Source organism: Phyllobates terribilis, unplaced genomic scaffold (genome assembly GCF_046119375.1).
Source record: "Phyllobates terribilis strain yellow unplaced genomic scaffold, ASM4611937v1 Scaffold_6575__1_contigs__length_43578, whole genome shotgun sequence".
NCBI classification, from domain to species: domain Eukaryota; kingdom Metazoa; phylum Chordata; class Amphibia; order Anura; family Dendrobatidae; genus Phyllobates; species Phyllobates terribilis.
In genome coordinates this window covers 26636-42619 of record NW_027369318.1, presented here as the reverse complement: position 1 = coordinate 42619, position 15984 = coordinate 26636, and the positions used below count along the sequence as shown (strand labels likewise).

Below are 15984 nucleotides of genomic sequence, written 5' to 3'. Positions count from 1 at the left end.
TCCCCTCGGGAGAAGGATGTTCCGCTGCGTAATCCGCCAAGTGGAAGGTTTTAACGGTGGATGCCGTGACCTTCATGTTGTATCCCTGGGACTGCACACGAGATGGGAGCAATCCATCCATCGAGAATCAACACAGAGGGTGCTGGAGCTGGCACCACCACCGGGACCTCGACAGGTGTGTATCGCACAAACTTCGGGGATGGTGGGAAAGTGTCGTACATGATTGTATATGGTCGAGGAGTGGCGGCTTGTGTGCTCGGACCCGGCTCGTCCCCGGACCACCTCCTCGATTCACCACCTTTGTTTGCCACAAGACGGTACAGAGACGACGAGTTGTTCTGCGCCAAGGAACTCGACTCCTTGATGCTCACTTCTGAGTCTCGGACTGTAGATGTGCTACTCACTGCAATATGAAAAGAAGAGTTAGTTTTTGGGGTATAAACCGTCTCGCGAAGAGAGAAGAATAAATCTCGTTACAAGTTCTCGTCGATAAGAAGAGGATGAGGAAGTGGAACCTTCGCGAAGCACCCAGAAAACTGGAAAGAAAAAGGGAAAATAAAGAACAATAGTGAACAAAAGAAGGAGCGGAATTCGAGAGAAAGAAGAGGTAAAAGGTTAAAAGCATGCAATCTAAGACGCATAATGATATTTATGAGTGATGAGACGACTGACAGGAGAAGTTTGACTAATACAACAAGTTTTCCTATACGATGTTTCAAAACCCACGCCATCGAAACAGCAAAAGAATGTATTGAAAGGGAATTAATGGCGGAGAATGTTGTTCTCCGACATTAATGGCCTTGGAGAGGTCAGAGGGGCAAGATCATTCGCCGATGGCATAATTCTCCTTCAACGACGACTGAAAAATCGACACTTCCCCATTTTAAGCAACCAAGAAAAAGCTTAAAGCGCACAAGCAAGAAGAAAGGAAAAAATCAAACAAACATGCATTGAATAAAATGACAAGCAAACGAATAAATCCAAACAAAGGGAAAAAAAGACTAACCTGCCATGGATGAGCTGAAGAAGACGATAGGAGAAGATGATCGGACTTGGTTAACTGGTTGCAAACACCAAAGGAAGACAGCGGGTGAAGAGAGCGTCGCCGGAAAAAAAATGAAGTAATTTGGGGAAAGAGAAAATGGAAACAAAGATGGAAAGCGATAATAAGTGAAAAAGACGAACAAATTCCCCTTCTTATAGGATCGAGGAAGGCGTAGCATCGGATAACCCTAGCGTGACACGTGGCGAGCAAGTAGAAAACGCCCGCCGAAAAGCAGTTAGGAAAAGGCACGATAGAGGATAGAAGATTCTAGAGACGCCGATGAATGACCGAGAACCTTGAGGAATGGAGAGAATGCTAGGAATCTACCATCGAGCCATGAGACTTTCAGAAACGGCACCACATGTAAGTACGACTGAACTCTTCGACGAGCAAAGCCTCCATGACTCTCCACATACCTACGAAACCACACCTTGTCCAACAAAGGCACATGATCCTCGATATCTGATCGCTCGAGGGACCTGCGGGGCTAGATGTTGGGGTGGATTTCGTAGGCCTAAGTCTCGTCCTGGTGGGCTTTGTTTTTAAGGAGAAAAAGGGCCCATGAAATAAAAGCCAAAATATCTCTCCCTTATAAATACTTGAGAATTCGGAATACGGAGGGACAATCATTTCAGAGCAAACTGAAATTCTACCAAAATCAGAGTCATAAAGTACCATTTTGTCTTATTCTCTCTCTCAGTAAAACACTATTTACCCCTCTTTTGAGCCTCAACTGACTTGAGCGTCGGTGAGTCAAATCGAGAGGAAGTTCTACTATAAAAAGTATATATGCTAAAATTCAAATACTTGCTAGCTTGACTACGTGTTATTATGTGTATCCTTGTCGTTCCCCACGAGAGGTTTGGAGAGTAGCTACACTAATTAGAACACTCGGATCTCTCATTCGATGATGATAACTCCTATTGAGGCAACTTTTTCATTGTGGGGTATGTATGTACAGCATATAAATGAACTATGGGTTGAACTCAAAGGAAATTATCTCTCTTTGGCAATTACTACGGTGCTTAAAAGGGTCTATGTAAGTTTAGTTGTCTAGGTTTTTGATATAAAGGGAAATATGATAAAAAGGCTAAATGTCGACTATGGTTTGAGCTACTTGGTTGCTGCTGACTAGTGCATATGGATTGCTTATATGCTCTCAACTCATCCTACGGCCATTGTTGGTTAATGCGAGCTGCTGAAATTGTTTGACACTAAAGGCGGGCTGATTTATGATTTAAGGGAGTTAAGTTTGAAGAAGTTGATAATAACTCTTACACCTAAATACCTATCTTTCTCTACTCAACCTTGGTTTAAATTTTGGTGCAGCTTACTAATTTGGTGAAGTTCTTGTTGTTAGAACTTTTTCTTAATGATCTTCATCTGATTTGTTTATTTACTAAGTGTGAGTTTGTGCTAGTTCTTCATGCACCCATCTTTAGCGAAGTTCAATCCAATTATGTTGGACGTTCCAATGCTTCATGCATGTAGTTTGAAATGATATAGTGGGTGAAGGGATTTGGTGATGGTGCAATTCTATAAATGATTTTGACTTACAAGATATACATGAATTCGTAAAATACTACCCACATGACCACCATACTGTTAGCAAGGAGGAAGCACTCGATTATATTGCATAATTGGCAGAGATTGCTCATTCTAGTATGTCAAGTTTCTATGCCTAAGCTGGTTGAAGATAAGAAACTATATATCTATGAAGTTTTTATCAACTCAAGCTGAAGATATGGGGCTGCACAATGAGTGGGCATATGTTGAACTTGTGGATTTGGTTGTTCTTGTTAAGATCTCTGATTTGGTAAAGAAAGGTATTGTGCTGCTTATTTTTTATCCAGGCGGACACTAAAGTTTTAGTACAACAGCTTATTACGTAAGGCTACATTGATAATATGCTACCCGTGGCATTTTTCCTTGCACTTATGCTATGTTCCTTGCATCACACCTCTTCTACAGTTATATCCTCGGGGACAAGGATTCTCAACAAGGGAGAATTGTTACATGAAATAGGGTCCTCTAGTCTTTATATTATATATGCTATTTCACTTAAAAATACGGTTTATTTATTTGTTTAGAGAACCATATTTGTTCCGGTTTAGTATTTCATTACTTAGACCCCGTTAACATGTAAACCTTTCCCAATATGTTCTACATTCAGCTCTTTGAACCAAATTAATCACCTATACATTAAAGCTACCTCGTTTAGAGTTCTCTTCTTAATTCTAGCCAATAACTTCTTAAGTGTATTTTTCTATTGGTTTTAGTATTCTCTCTCTTCTAATTACTATCATTACAAAAATTCCACACTTTTAGGAATAAATTGCTAAGACATTCACCTATATATTAAATCTTTCCCTTTTGAATTTCACATCCTTTCTGGCCCTGCCAAATTTTACATGTCATTTTTCTATTCGTTCTATTATTCTTTCTCTACTTCTATTTTTTAATTTATCTATTTAATTCTACGATTGAAAATTAACGCTTGCAATGTTAGGTTTCAACGTACTGAATATTTAAAACGTACTATTGACAACATACTCCTCTTTTTACTCATTATCTGATTTCTTCTCTATCTTAATTCTTATACAACTAATTTCTTGCACATAATTTTATCTCTGATCTATTTCCTCTACAATTGATGCATTTGCAGAATCAATGAATCTACATGTCCATTTGAAGAACAGTGAATTTACATGCACATAGGGTGCTTGAAAAAATGCATGAGAATATGACAGAGATATATACTCTTTTCTGTAATCCAGTTCTTGAAAAAGAAGCAGTGAATTTACATGCACATTTGAAGAAATAACTTTATGTGATGAGTTCCCATTATTTTATTATTGAAATGATCTCTTCTATGTTGAGAATTTAAGGATAGTAATTTATATTGGATAAATATGGTTAAGCAAGTTTATCTCTTTTCTACGCTGATAATTCGTGGATACTAATTTGGAAGGAAACATTCACTATGGGGGGAAGCCATTATGACAGCTTCTTACTTGATTAATAGAAGCCCCTCATCTGTTATAGGCTTTAAAACCCATGAAGAATTATGGAATGGAAAAAAACCTAACATATCCTTTTTGAAACCTTTTGGATGTACTGCCTATGCCTACCAAAGCATGGGAAAGTTACATCCTAGGTCACAAAAATGTGTTATGCTAGGTTACCTAGAGGATGTTAATGGTTATAAACTGTTGTTAATTCAACCTAAAGCCTATAAATTGATAATTAGCAGAGATGTTGAATTTAAGGAAGGAGACTTCCATTTCAAAAGTCTATTAAACTGTTCTAGTGAGAGTGATGTTAGACAGGAACAAGAAACACATCAGACCACACCTCAGTTCTTCATTTCTGGACCAAGAAGTGAAGAAATTGAGGAAGAATTTGACATTGGAATGTCTGAAGGATCTTCTTTACCTGAAGAGACCGATGCTTCAGGTGAAGCCACTGATGAAGGATAAACAAACAGGAATAATGAGAAAGTGGTGGTATCCTCTAACTCTCTTTCCTATGATCCCGTTAGTTCTGGGAAAACGATGCATGATAGTTTTATTCAAGATGATCATGAACCTAATCCTATGATAGAACAACATGACTTGAACAATTATCAACTAACTAGGGATAGAGAACCGAGAATTAGGAAACCTAATATGAGATATATGTTCAACATAGTTGAATTTGCTCTTACCATTGCTAATGTTGTGAATGATTATACTCCTGACACTTACAATCAAGCTATAAATAGTCAACATGCTAAAAACTGGCAACTAGCTATGAAGGAAGAAATTGACTCTATGCATGTCAATAAAACTTGGAATCTAGTTCATAAACCTTCAAATGCTAGGCTTATTGATTGTAAGTGGATTTACAAACTTAAAGAAGGGGTGAACCCTGGGGACCCACCTAGATACAAGGTTAGGTTGGTTGCCAAGGGTTTTACCCAAAGAGATGGTGAAGACTATACTGAGATCTTTGCCCCAGTTGTTAAATATAAAACCATGCGATTATTGTTATCTATGGCTACTATATATGACCTTGAATTAGAACAAATGGATGTTAAGACCGCCTTCTTACATGGTGACCTGCATGAGACCATAAACATGTACCAACCTAAAGAATTTATTGACCCTACTAAAACTGAACTTGCATGTCTACTTAGAAAATCCATCTATGGCCTAAAACATTTCCCTAGAAACTAGAATTTAAAGTTTGACTCTTGCATGTTAAAATTGGGTTTTACTAAGAGTAAGTATGATACATGTTTGTACTTTAAGGGAGTAACTAGTTCTGAACCTTTATGTGTTCTTCTTTATGTGGATGACATACTCCTTATGAGTAAATCTAAGGCCAAAATTCAGAACATAAAAGGTGAACTAAAAGACAACTTTGACATGAATGATCTAGGGGCAGCTAGGAAGATTCTAGGTATTAAAATCACTAGAAACAGACAAACTTGTAGGATGTGGCTTTCCCAACCTGAATATATAAGGAAAGTATTAGAAAGATTTAAGATGGAAAATGTAAAGCCAAACATCATACCTTTAAGTTTACATCATGATCTGTCTAAATATGCTGAACCTAGTACTTCTGCTGAAATGCTAAAAATGGAAAAAGTGCCTTACCATTTTGTTGTTGGCTCTGTTATGTACAACATGATTTGCACCAGTCCTGATTTAGACTTTACTATAACTTCCCTTAGTACATTCATGACAGACCCTGCTGAAAGTACTGGTCTTCCATGAAATCTTTGCTAAAATATTTGGCTGGTTCTATTGATATGGGTCTGTTATATGCGAAGCACACTACACCAAGTGAACTATATGGCTTTGTGGATTCTGACTATGCTAGTAACAAGGATAATAGGAAATCCACAACAGCCTATGTTTACACTTGGTATGGAAATTGTGTTTCATGAAAAACACAACATCAATCTATAGTGGCTTTGTCCTCAACCGAGGCTGACTATATTGCTGCCACTGAAGCTTGTAAAGAAGCCAAGGTATCCTAAAACAAATAGAGGGCAAACACTATATTGCCACTCTGCATATGGATAGCCAAAGTGCTTTGCACCTCTGTAAGAATCCTGTTTATCATGAACGTACTAAACATATTGATGTTAGGTACCACTTTATCAGGGAAAAGATTGACAACGATGTTATCAAGGTTCAAAAGATAGAGGGTGAAAAGAACCCTCCTGATTTTGGGACAAAGATAGTTCCCTCTGAAAAGTTTCTGTTTTGCATAAATTTCCTCCATTTGGAGGAATTACACTGAGTTGAATCAGTATCTTGATCGACGACGGATGAAGTTCAATCCACTACTAGTAGACTTAAGATATTAAGGGGGTAATTGTTGTGAGTTATAATTTCCTAAGTCTAGGATTATTATTTACTCTCCTATGATCAAACCAATTGTTTGGCCTTTTAACCCTTTGAAGTATTATCCATGTAATTGCTGGCATGAAGCTAACTACTTAAGCCCAATTACATGGACATATGCTCAGGATAAAAAGGCTATATTGGGCCATGTTGAGGCCCAATACAACGTACGACCAGGTAGCCCATATCTTTGCCTTGTTGGACTTGTTACCGTTACTATGTTGATCCATGGTGAGCTTCACTTGGCTAAACGCTGAGTTTTTGGGTAATCTTTGGATAGGTATATAACATGGTTTACTGTTCAACCCTTGGTAAGATTTTAAGAGTTTCACTTGTTATTTCCGCTGCTTCTCTCTCTCTTCACCTGAGCTTTGCTAGGGTTTCCCTTTTGCTGCTCCTTTGGTGGTCATTGAGAAGTGTTGAAGTGTTCATCTATTTAGAGGCAACCTTGAGATCTATAGCTCATGTTTACATCTTTTGGAGCTGTGTTATTCAGGGAGATTTCATCCTTTTGTAGCAATTGTTCTTTGTTTTCTTTATTTCTAGTTTTTCGTTGAACGATTGGTTGTACTGATATGGGATTATAATTGCTCTTGTAATCTTGAGTTTGCTTAGTGGATTGGACCTCGATCCTGAGGTATCGAGGATGTAGATCTTTAAGATCGAACCTCGTAAAAATCTTGCGTTTCTTGATTGCACAGCTTTCATTTTCTTTGAATTGTTTTCATTTTTATGTTTGCATGCTTTGGTCTTTAAAGACCTTGATCTCCACTCGATCTAAAAACCTTTAAATCCTGCACAGAGTTTTCTTTTAACATGTAAATTCCGAGAAAGGAGATAAATAACCAGCATGAACGTCATGAAAAAACATTGCCCAACAAGTAATAACAAAGTCCAAACCTAGAATTATCAAATACTAACATTTCTAACAATGTGTGCAAGAAAACATATATCATCTTCTAGAAAAAATGAAATCTAACCTTGACTGAAGCTTTAATTTTTGCAAAGAAGATTAGTATAAGCTCACCAAGCAGGATGTTTTGGGTATCCATATGGCAAGTAATCACATTGCACCAATTGTAATCCCTTATCTCAGCTGAAATTAGTGTATAAGTATAAAATCAGTGACCAATCTATTATTAATCTTAATATATCTTCGCTCATTATACTAGTGTACATTCAATAAACTAAGGAACTAATCTCTAATTTTATACCATATACTTGGTTTGCATACTAAAAGAACACATCAAACCGATTCAAGAAAAGAGTCGAAATAATAAGTGCCTCCCATATGCATAGAACCTGCAAAAAAACGAGCACAGTTTTTTTCAAATTCATAATTCGAAGTAATTTTTGAAGATAACGATCATTAGAAACAAACAAACTTAAATATGAATGGCTTCGGATACCAAATCATATAAAGTATACTAGTATCTTCACATGATAAAGTGACATTGTGAATAATCCTTCAACAATATGAACCATTCTTATTGTTTTGGGGTAAAAAGCTTGATCTGGGAATCGGATTTAATTACCTTAAAATGGTATCCGACGATCGAACAATAATCATTGAAACGAATTCGTAATTGGTAAGGGTGATCGGTTACAAGAACAATGTGCTATGAGAGTACAGAATATCGAAAGTACATGATTTGCTTAATAACGGTGAGCTTGTGTCTCGAAAAGAACACAAAAAATTCATATATAGCAGCCTAATTCGGTTTGGATCGCGGGGCAGGATTTTCGGAACTGATCGATCCTCCCAAAGGTGGCCCAACGTTCGGATGAAGTTGTTGGAGTGTTTTGCGGTTCGTGGACTTCACGGAGTAACTGATCCAAGCTTCACTCTGCTTTCGTGGCTCATGAGCCTTCCTAACGTTGCTCCAGACGAGGCCCAAAATCTGAGGCCCCACAATAGCCCCAAGTGCAAATTCAAACGCGCGTCGGTTGAGTTTTCATTTCTTCCATCCAGCCGTCCAAATGTACGCGGCAAAACCCTTCAGTTTCTGATTCGTCTGTGCCCGAGGTGCGTCTATAAATGAACGATTTGACGAGTCTGCACATCACCCTCTCCCTTCATCTCTCTCTTTCCCAGGTACAACTTTCTTCCCCTTTGTTTTTGAATTTTACTCGCCCCTTCGTTTTCTTTCATGGAATCTGGCATTGCTTCCGACTCCTCAAGTGCTCCCTCCTAGCCCCGTACCGTGACCTATGTTCCAAGGGGGAGAACGCCTCAGCCCGCTGCTTCTCAGGAGGTTTCTGCTTCCAGTGCAGAAGCGTCATCGGAGGAATCTGTGGAAAGGATTCCCTCTCCCGAAGTGGTGCGATGTGGTTCGCTCATTCTGAACGCCGGAATGCTGGCCAGTACCGTCACGCAAACGGAGATCGATAAGCTAGTGAAAGATGCCGGCTTTCCTTCTTCAATCGTTGCGAGGATCCCGCGAAGAGGAGAAAGAGCGAACTCGGTTGTGCCTGGCTGTGTGTGCTTGTACTTCTACCCTTTCTCTATCGGAGTCAAGTGGCCCTTTTCGAAGCTGGTGTAGGGTACTTTGGAGAAGTGGAACTTAGCCCCGGCGCAAATCATGCCATCCAGTTGGTGGTTATTGCGTATGCTCGATCGCTTGAATGAGCGCTACTCCGACCAGGATTTCGATTTTGCCGCCTTAGATTATTGGTACTACCCTCTCAGTCTGCGTCCACAACAGTTTTGCTTCCGTGCTCGTCCGAATTGCGTCCCTATCATCCAGAAGCTGGATGCCAGTGACAGAAATTGGCGGCAACAGTACTTCTTTGTGGAGATTGATTAGCTGGGGCTGGGAGAAGGCTGTTCTTTCTTGAGGAGTCAATGGACAAATCCCGGTAAGTATTCGTTCCTTGATTTCGTTCCTTGTCCGAGATCTTAATCTTACTCCTTTTATTTTGCATTGTTCACAAAAGGAGAAAAAGAGATTGACCCTCTTCTGGAAGCAAAGATAGAAGAGACGGAAGATATTCCTCTGGACCATCGGACCTTTGAGAACGTGATTGCTCTGAAAAGTATTTTGTCTGACTCTACCACAAAGATGACATCTCCTGCCAAATGTAAGTTCTTCGACTGCCTCCACCTTTTATTCCCAAATTATTTTGTCACGTATGCTGATTTGTTTATATATGATGCGGTTATAGCTGTCACTACTCGATCTGGGAAAGGCTCTTCTACCACCTCTTTCAAGTCGTTGATGGCTATGATGGGTAAGGCGAAGGCTGAACCCTCGTGCCTCCTCCCCTACCTTCTAAGGACAAGTCGAAGAAAAGGAAAACTCTAGAGATTTTTTATCTGACCAAGCCCCTGGCGCCTAGTACTCTGGACTTGGACCAAGCTCTCTCCTCTATGCTCATACCCGATGCCACCGAGAAGAGAATTTTTGAGGAGAACCTGGAAGCGGCTCTTTCTGCATCTTGGACGGTATGGTCGTTTATTCCGTTTGTTGCGTGGATAACGTGCTAGGGTGTGATTTTGAATGTTATTGTCTTTTTCGCAGGCCTTGCAGGACTTACAGTCTGGTCGTCTAAAGATTCAGAAGCACTTTTTGGACGCCAGTGCAGAAATTGATAAGAGGAAAGGTCAGGTCAAGGCTCTGGAGGCCGAATTTGCTAATGCCCAGGCCAAGCTGAAGAGCGTGGAGGCGGATGTCGCAACGAAGGTTGATCGACTGGAGGAACAACTGCGGAGGTCCGACAAAGAGGGAGTGGAGACTGCATTGGAACTTAACACATTCTATGGCAAGCTTTCGAGGGTCGAAATGATGGAGGATTTCGCTGCGGGCAAGCATAACGAGTGGGACGCTGTTCAAGCAAGGAAGGAATTTGATGAGGAATGTCCAAATGGTTATCCTCATTCATAATTTCTTTAGGAGGTCGGTTATGCTAGTGGCGACGAGGAGATAGGGAGCTCGGAACGAGGGTGCAGACGGTGCTGATGCAACCCAGGTGACGTCTCCCTAACATGCCAAGGACAAGTGATCTCATCTTTCTGCTTCTTGTTTGGATATTATCTGTTGTGATGAATGTTTGTACCCTCCGTGGAGGAGGTTGACAATTGGTTTGGTGACCCGTGTGCCACAACGGATCACATGTTGAACTTGTTTTGACTGGTCCGTCAGGGGACGAACCAACTTTTGCTATATTACTCTTGCATTTTGATTAGTTGTTACATCTTTTCTTTCGTTCGTCCCTGACAAAGGTGGCCTGCAAAGTGAGAGAAAGAAGCAAAAACAACATGATGCATTGTATTGATTTTTCAGCGCTTGATGCTAGTTGTCTGGATGTATGACGTCGACCCTACCTTGTGAGATGTGCAAGGCGAGCGGTGTACGACGTGCCAATTCTGCTCCATCCCCGTCGAGATGGAAACGAGAACCTGGAATTGTATGTGTCAGTTGCAACTTGTAAATGTTTTACCCAAGGGGAAAGTATGTAGGCTAGGCTGTTTAGTGCATATGAGGTTTTCATTTTGTACAGACCTTATACGAAGTATAAGGTTTGCAGGGTACGACGTGCCAAAATCCGTTTGCAAACCCTTGTGAAACGATCAATCGTGTATGTATGTTGAGCTCGTATAAGTAATAAGTGTGTGGATCTACGATGTAAGTCATCTTGCGTGCGATGTTGCTTGTAATGAACTAATTAACAACAGACAAGAGTCTGGGATTTTACCCGTTAGATAATTGTGACGTTTGATAATTGATTTCCGAATTTACCATGAATATGATACATACCTAAAAATAGTATCGTTTGAGATGAGTTGCGTTCCAACTCCTGGGTAGGTCTTCTCCATTGATGTAACAGAGTTTGTAAGCCCCATTTCTAATTGTTTTGGTGATGCAATAAGGCCCTTCCCATTGAGGTGCTAGTTTTCCATCCCACGGGTCAATGGTGTTCTGAAAAGTCTTTCTTAACACCCAGTCTCCAAGTTTGAAGAATTTGATCCTAACGTTCTTATTGTAGCTTCGAGCCACTTTTTGTTAATGCGTGATCACCGTTGTCGAGCTATTACTCTTAGCTCGTCGATTGTGTCCATGTTGTGGGTTAATTCGTTGTTGTTCTAGGCCGGCGTTTGTAGCCCGTAACAAGCTGTATGGACTATCAACTCTGCTTGAATGACATCTTCACATCCGTACACCAGTGAGAAGGGAGATTGTCCGATTGCACTCTTTGGAGTGCTTCTGTCCTACCATAGGACATAAGGAAGGTGTTCAGCCTATTTTCCCTTATCTCCCTCTAGTCGTTTTTTTAGGATACTTATGATGAATTTATCACTGGCATCTCCTTGCCTGCTGAACTGCGGGTATCAAGGCGTCAAAGTGATTAGGTTGATGTTCTATCGGATGCAAAATTCTCGATTCTTTCGTCCGATGAACTGGGAACCATTGTCGCAGACTATCTCGGAGGGGATCCCGAATTTGCATAGGATATTGCGTTTAATGAATGAAATGACCTGCTTTTCCTTTACCTCTTTATAGGCTTCTGCCTCAATCCATTTGGAGAAATAGTCCGTCATTGCCAAAAAGAATACGCGCTGCCAAGGCACTGGTGGAAGTTTACCTACGATGTCCATCCCCCATTGCATGAAGGGACAACGGGAGAGAGTGGGATGTAAGAGCTCTAACGGTTGATGAGGGACTGGTGTGTGACGTTGTCACACGTCACATCTTTTAGTGTGTGCCATAGTGTCCGCATTCATAGTGGGCCAGAAATACCCTAGCCGTCTTATTTTACATGCGAGACTGCGTCCTCCCGTGTGGTTGCCACACTCTTTGTCGTGGACGGAATGTAGTAACTTCTGTACTTCGTCCGTCTTAATGCATTGGAGTAAAAGCCCTGAGACTGATCGTTTGAAAAGGACAGAATCAATTATATCGTAAGATAGAGCTTGTACAGTAAGTCTTTTCACGGCCAGTTTATCATTAGGAACGATGTCCTTTAGCTTCCAGTCCATGATGGGTTTTGTCCAATCATCCTCCGTTCGAGTCTGATCTCCGCTCTGGTCACTGACGTTTAGGACTTCGAAGAGGTTACTTGCGATAGTAGGCACCGCGGGGACGGTGATATGGACGATCGGAATATTAGAAAACTCCACAGGATGTAGGGAGGATGCAAGGTTGGCCAGTGCATCGGCATGTGCGTTTTGTTCCCTAGGGACCTGTTGGATGTTAATCCCCTCAAACTTTGCCATAAGAGTCTGGACGACTTCTAAGTATGAGATCATTTGTTCGTCCTTGGAGGCGAATGATCCCCAAACCTGATTGATAATGAGCAAAGAATCACAAGTAACTTTCAGAATTTTGATGGATAAATCCAACGCCAGGTGTAGGCCGAAAATGAGTGCTTCATATTCAGCTTCGTTGTTCATTGCTTCCCATTCACATCGAACGGCTTGAGCTATATTATCCCCCCTAGGAGATTTTAGGATGACACCGAGCCCCGTTCCCCTCAAATTGGAGGCTCCGTCCGTGTGTAGCGTCCAAATACCCATACGTTCGTCACTACTGACCTCGACGCGCTCGCGTGCTGCCTCCTGTTTTATGGTCGGACTGAAATCTGCTACGAAATATGCAAGGGCTTAAGACTTGATTGATGTTCTTGGCTCGAACATGATCTCGTAACCACTGAGGTGTATAATCCACTTAGCCATTCGCCCGGTGTTCTCTGGCTTTCGCATTATGGCTTTGAGTGGATGGTTGGTCCGGACCACGATAGTATTAGTCTTGAAATAAGGCTTGAGTTAGTTAACAGCTGTTACTAAGGCAAGGACAAGTTTTTCCAGGGGAGAGTACCTTGTTTCGGCTGGTAATAGCGACCGACTGGTATAATAGACTGGTAATTGCCTCCCGTCCTCTTCCTCTCTTACTAGGACCGCGCTGACGGACGAACCTGACACAGAAAAATAGAGCGGCAAAGGCTCGTCGACTTTTGGTTTGGCGAGGAGTAAAGGATTTGCCAGATAATTCTTTAGTTTTTGGAAGGCCTTCTCTTGCTCCTCTTCCCACTTAAACGTCTTGTTTTCTTCAACGCATCGTAGAAAGGATTGCATTTGTCTGATGACTTGGAAATAAATTTGTTGAGCGTCGCCACTCTTCCTGTCAACTTCTGTACGTCTTTCACGGTCTGAGGGTTTTCAGATCGAGGATCGCTCGAACCTATTCCGAACTGGCATCGATTCATCGTTCCTTGACTAGGTGTCCCAAGAATTTTCCTGAGGAAACTCAGAACGAACATTTGGCCGGGTTTAGCTTCATTTTGTATCGTCGCAAGATGTCAAAACTTTCGTGTAATTCCTTGACATGATCACCTTTTTGTTTAGACTTTACTAGCATATCGTCAATGTAGACTTCCATCGTATCTCCGATCAGGTCTTTGAACATGCTATTCATGTGTCGTTGGTAGGTGGCCCCGACGTTTTTTAGCCTGAAGGGCATTACCTTGTAACAATATGTCCCTTGACTGGTTACGAACGCAATATTTTCTTGGTCATCCGGATGCATCTGTATCTGGTGGTAGCCGCTGAAGGCGTCCATGAAACTAAGCATTTTCGTGCCCGGCCGTGGCATCGAGGAGCGCATCAATGTGTGGGAGTGGGAAGGAATCCTTTGGACACGCTTTATTCAGATCGGTGAAGTCCATGCAAACCCTCCACTTTCCGTTTTTATTTCCGACGACCACTACGTTGGCTAGCCACTCTGGATATTTTACTTCTCTGATTTTTCATGTGCTAAACATTGTGGATATTTCTTTGTTGACCACTTTATTTCATTCATGGGCGAACTTTCTCCTTTTCTGTTTTACGGGCGGGAAGCTTGGATACGTATTCAGTTTGTGTGAGATGATGTCTGGCGGTATTCCAAACATGTCTTCTTCTGACCAAGTGAAGAAGTCACAGTTGTTTCTTAAGAAGGTAAGGATTTGTTCGCGGCTTTGATCGTCTAAATCGGAGCCTATTCGTACTGTCTTTTCGGGTGAGGCTGGATCAAGCGCTACTTCGTCGAGTTCCTCAATTTCTGGTTCGATATATCGATCCGGCCTCAGAGGCTGTAATTGCTAATCGGTCTTATCATGGACGGTGGATTTCATGGTAGCGGCATAGCACTCCTGGGCCATCTTTCGATCTCCCTTGATTTCTTGAATTCCCCAATCCGTGGGAAAATTAATGCTTTGGTGATACGTCGAAGGGACGACTTTCATTGCATGTATCCAAGTCCTGCCCATGATACAATTATAGGGAGACTCACAGTCTACCACGTTAAAGTTTACCTGAAGATTAACGCCCCCGCTGTAGACGGGCAGGACGATGTCCCCAAGCGTATATTTTACTTCACCACTGAATCCGACTAAAGGAATTCGGTCGGAGTTGGTATCTTTTTCTCTTAGCCCCATTTCCCTGAGAGTACTTAGATTAATCATGTTAGTGGAGCTACTAGTGTCTACCAAGATACGTCTGATTCTGCAGTTCCCAATGGATAATGAAATGACCATTCCTTCATGGTGATCTTCTCCGCCGATGTCAGAATCGTCGAAAGTAATAGGAGTCATCGAGACGGTCCTATTACTCCTACATTCCGACGACAGGGGTGAATCCGTGATCCTACTTTTAGCATGCCTTGTAACCGCCGAATAAGTAATACCACATATCTCCGATTCCCCGGTGATACAGTTGATAATTTTCTCAGGTCGCGGAGATAAGGGTCGTTCAGATGTTACCTTGTCCTTCCGTTCGAGAGTCGCTCTACCTTTTTCCAAAATCTCATCTTTCAAATGTCCCAGGGAAAGTAGGCCCGCCACTTCTTTCTGGAGGGCGATGCATTGGTCCGTGTAGTGCCCGTGATCGTCGTGGAAATCACACCACCGTGTGATGTCTTTTCTCGACTCCATCTTGTCGCTCTTGCTAGGCCATCTGACGTCTTTCATGTACCTGTCCATGGATTTGACCAACTCGGCAGTCGATATAATGAAGTTATAGGAATGTACCTTGAAGGGAAGAGCGGGGCGCTCCTTCCATCCGTTGGGCTTTTTGCGACTAGGATCAGGTCTGCCCCTCTCTTCCCGTGCGTACGGATGGCTCCTAGGCTCCTTATTGGATTGTTTGTCAATACGGTCGAATCCTGGACTAGTCTTGAAGGGCTCTTCATCTTCTTTGAGTCGTATATGAGCAAGTGCTTTGGCTTGAACATCTTCAAAGGTCAAGAAAGGGTACTTGGTGAGTTCCTTGTACAGTTTGCTTCCTCGTATCAGTCCGCGCCTAAATTCTTGGACCGACATAGGGACATCCCAGTTCGGGATTGCCACCTTCTCCTTTTTGTACATGCTCAGATATTCACGGAGGGGTTCGTTAGGTTTCTAGATAATGTAATATAGGTCGCTAGATTGTCGTTCCAATCGGTGACTACTAGCGAACTGGGTTTTTAACGCATCAACGAGGTCGGCAAAAGATGCTATGGTTTTGTGGGGTAGTTGGGTAAACCATGTCAAAGTCGGTCCTGACAAGGCAGTCCCGAAGATCTTACACAT

At 41.8% G+C, this 15984-nt stretch overlaps 1 pseudogene; it reads right to left on the bottom strand.

The window, feature by feature from the left end:
- Positions 1-13042: 13042 nt before the first annotated feature.
- On the bottom strand, positions 13043-15780 carry LOC141251087 (uncharacterized; annotated as a pseudogene).
- Between the last annotated feature and the right edge of the window lie 204 nt (positions 15781-15984).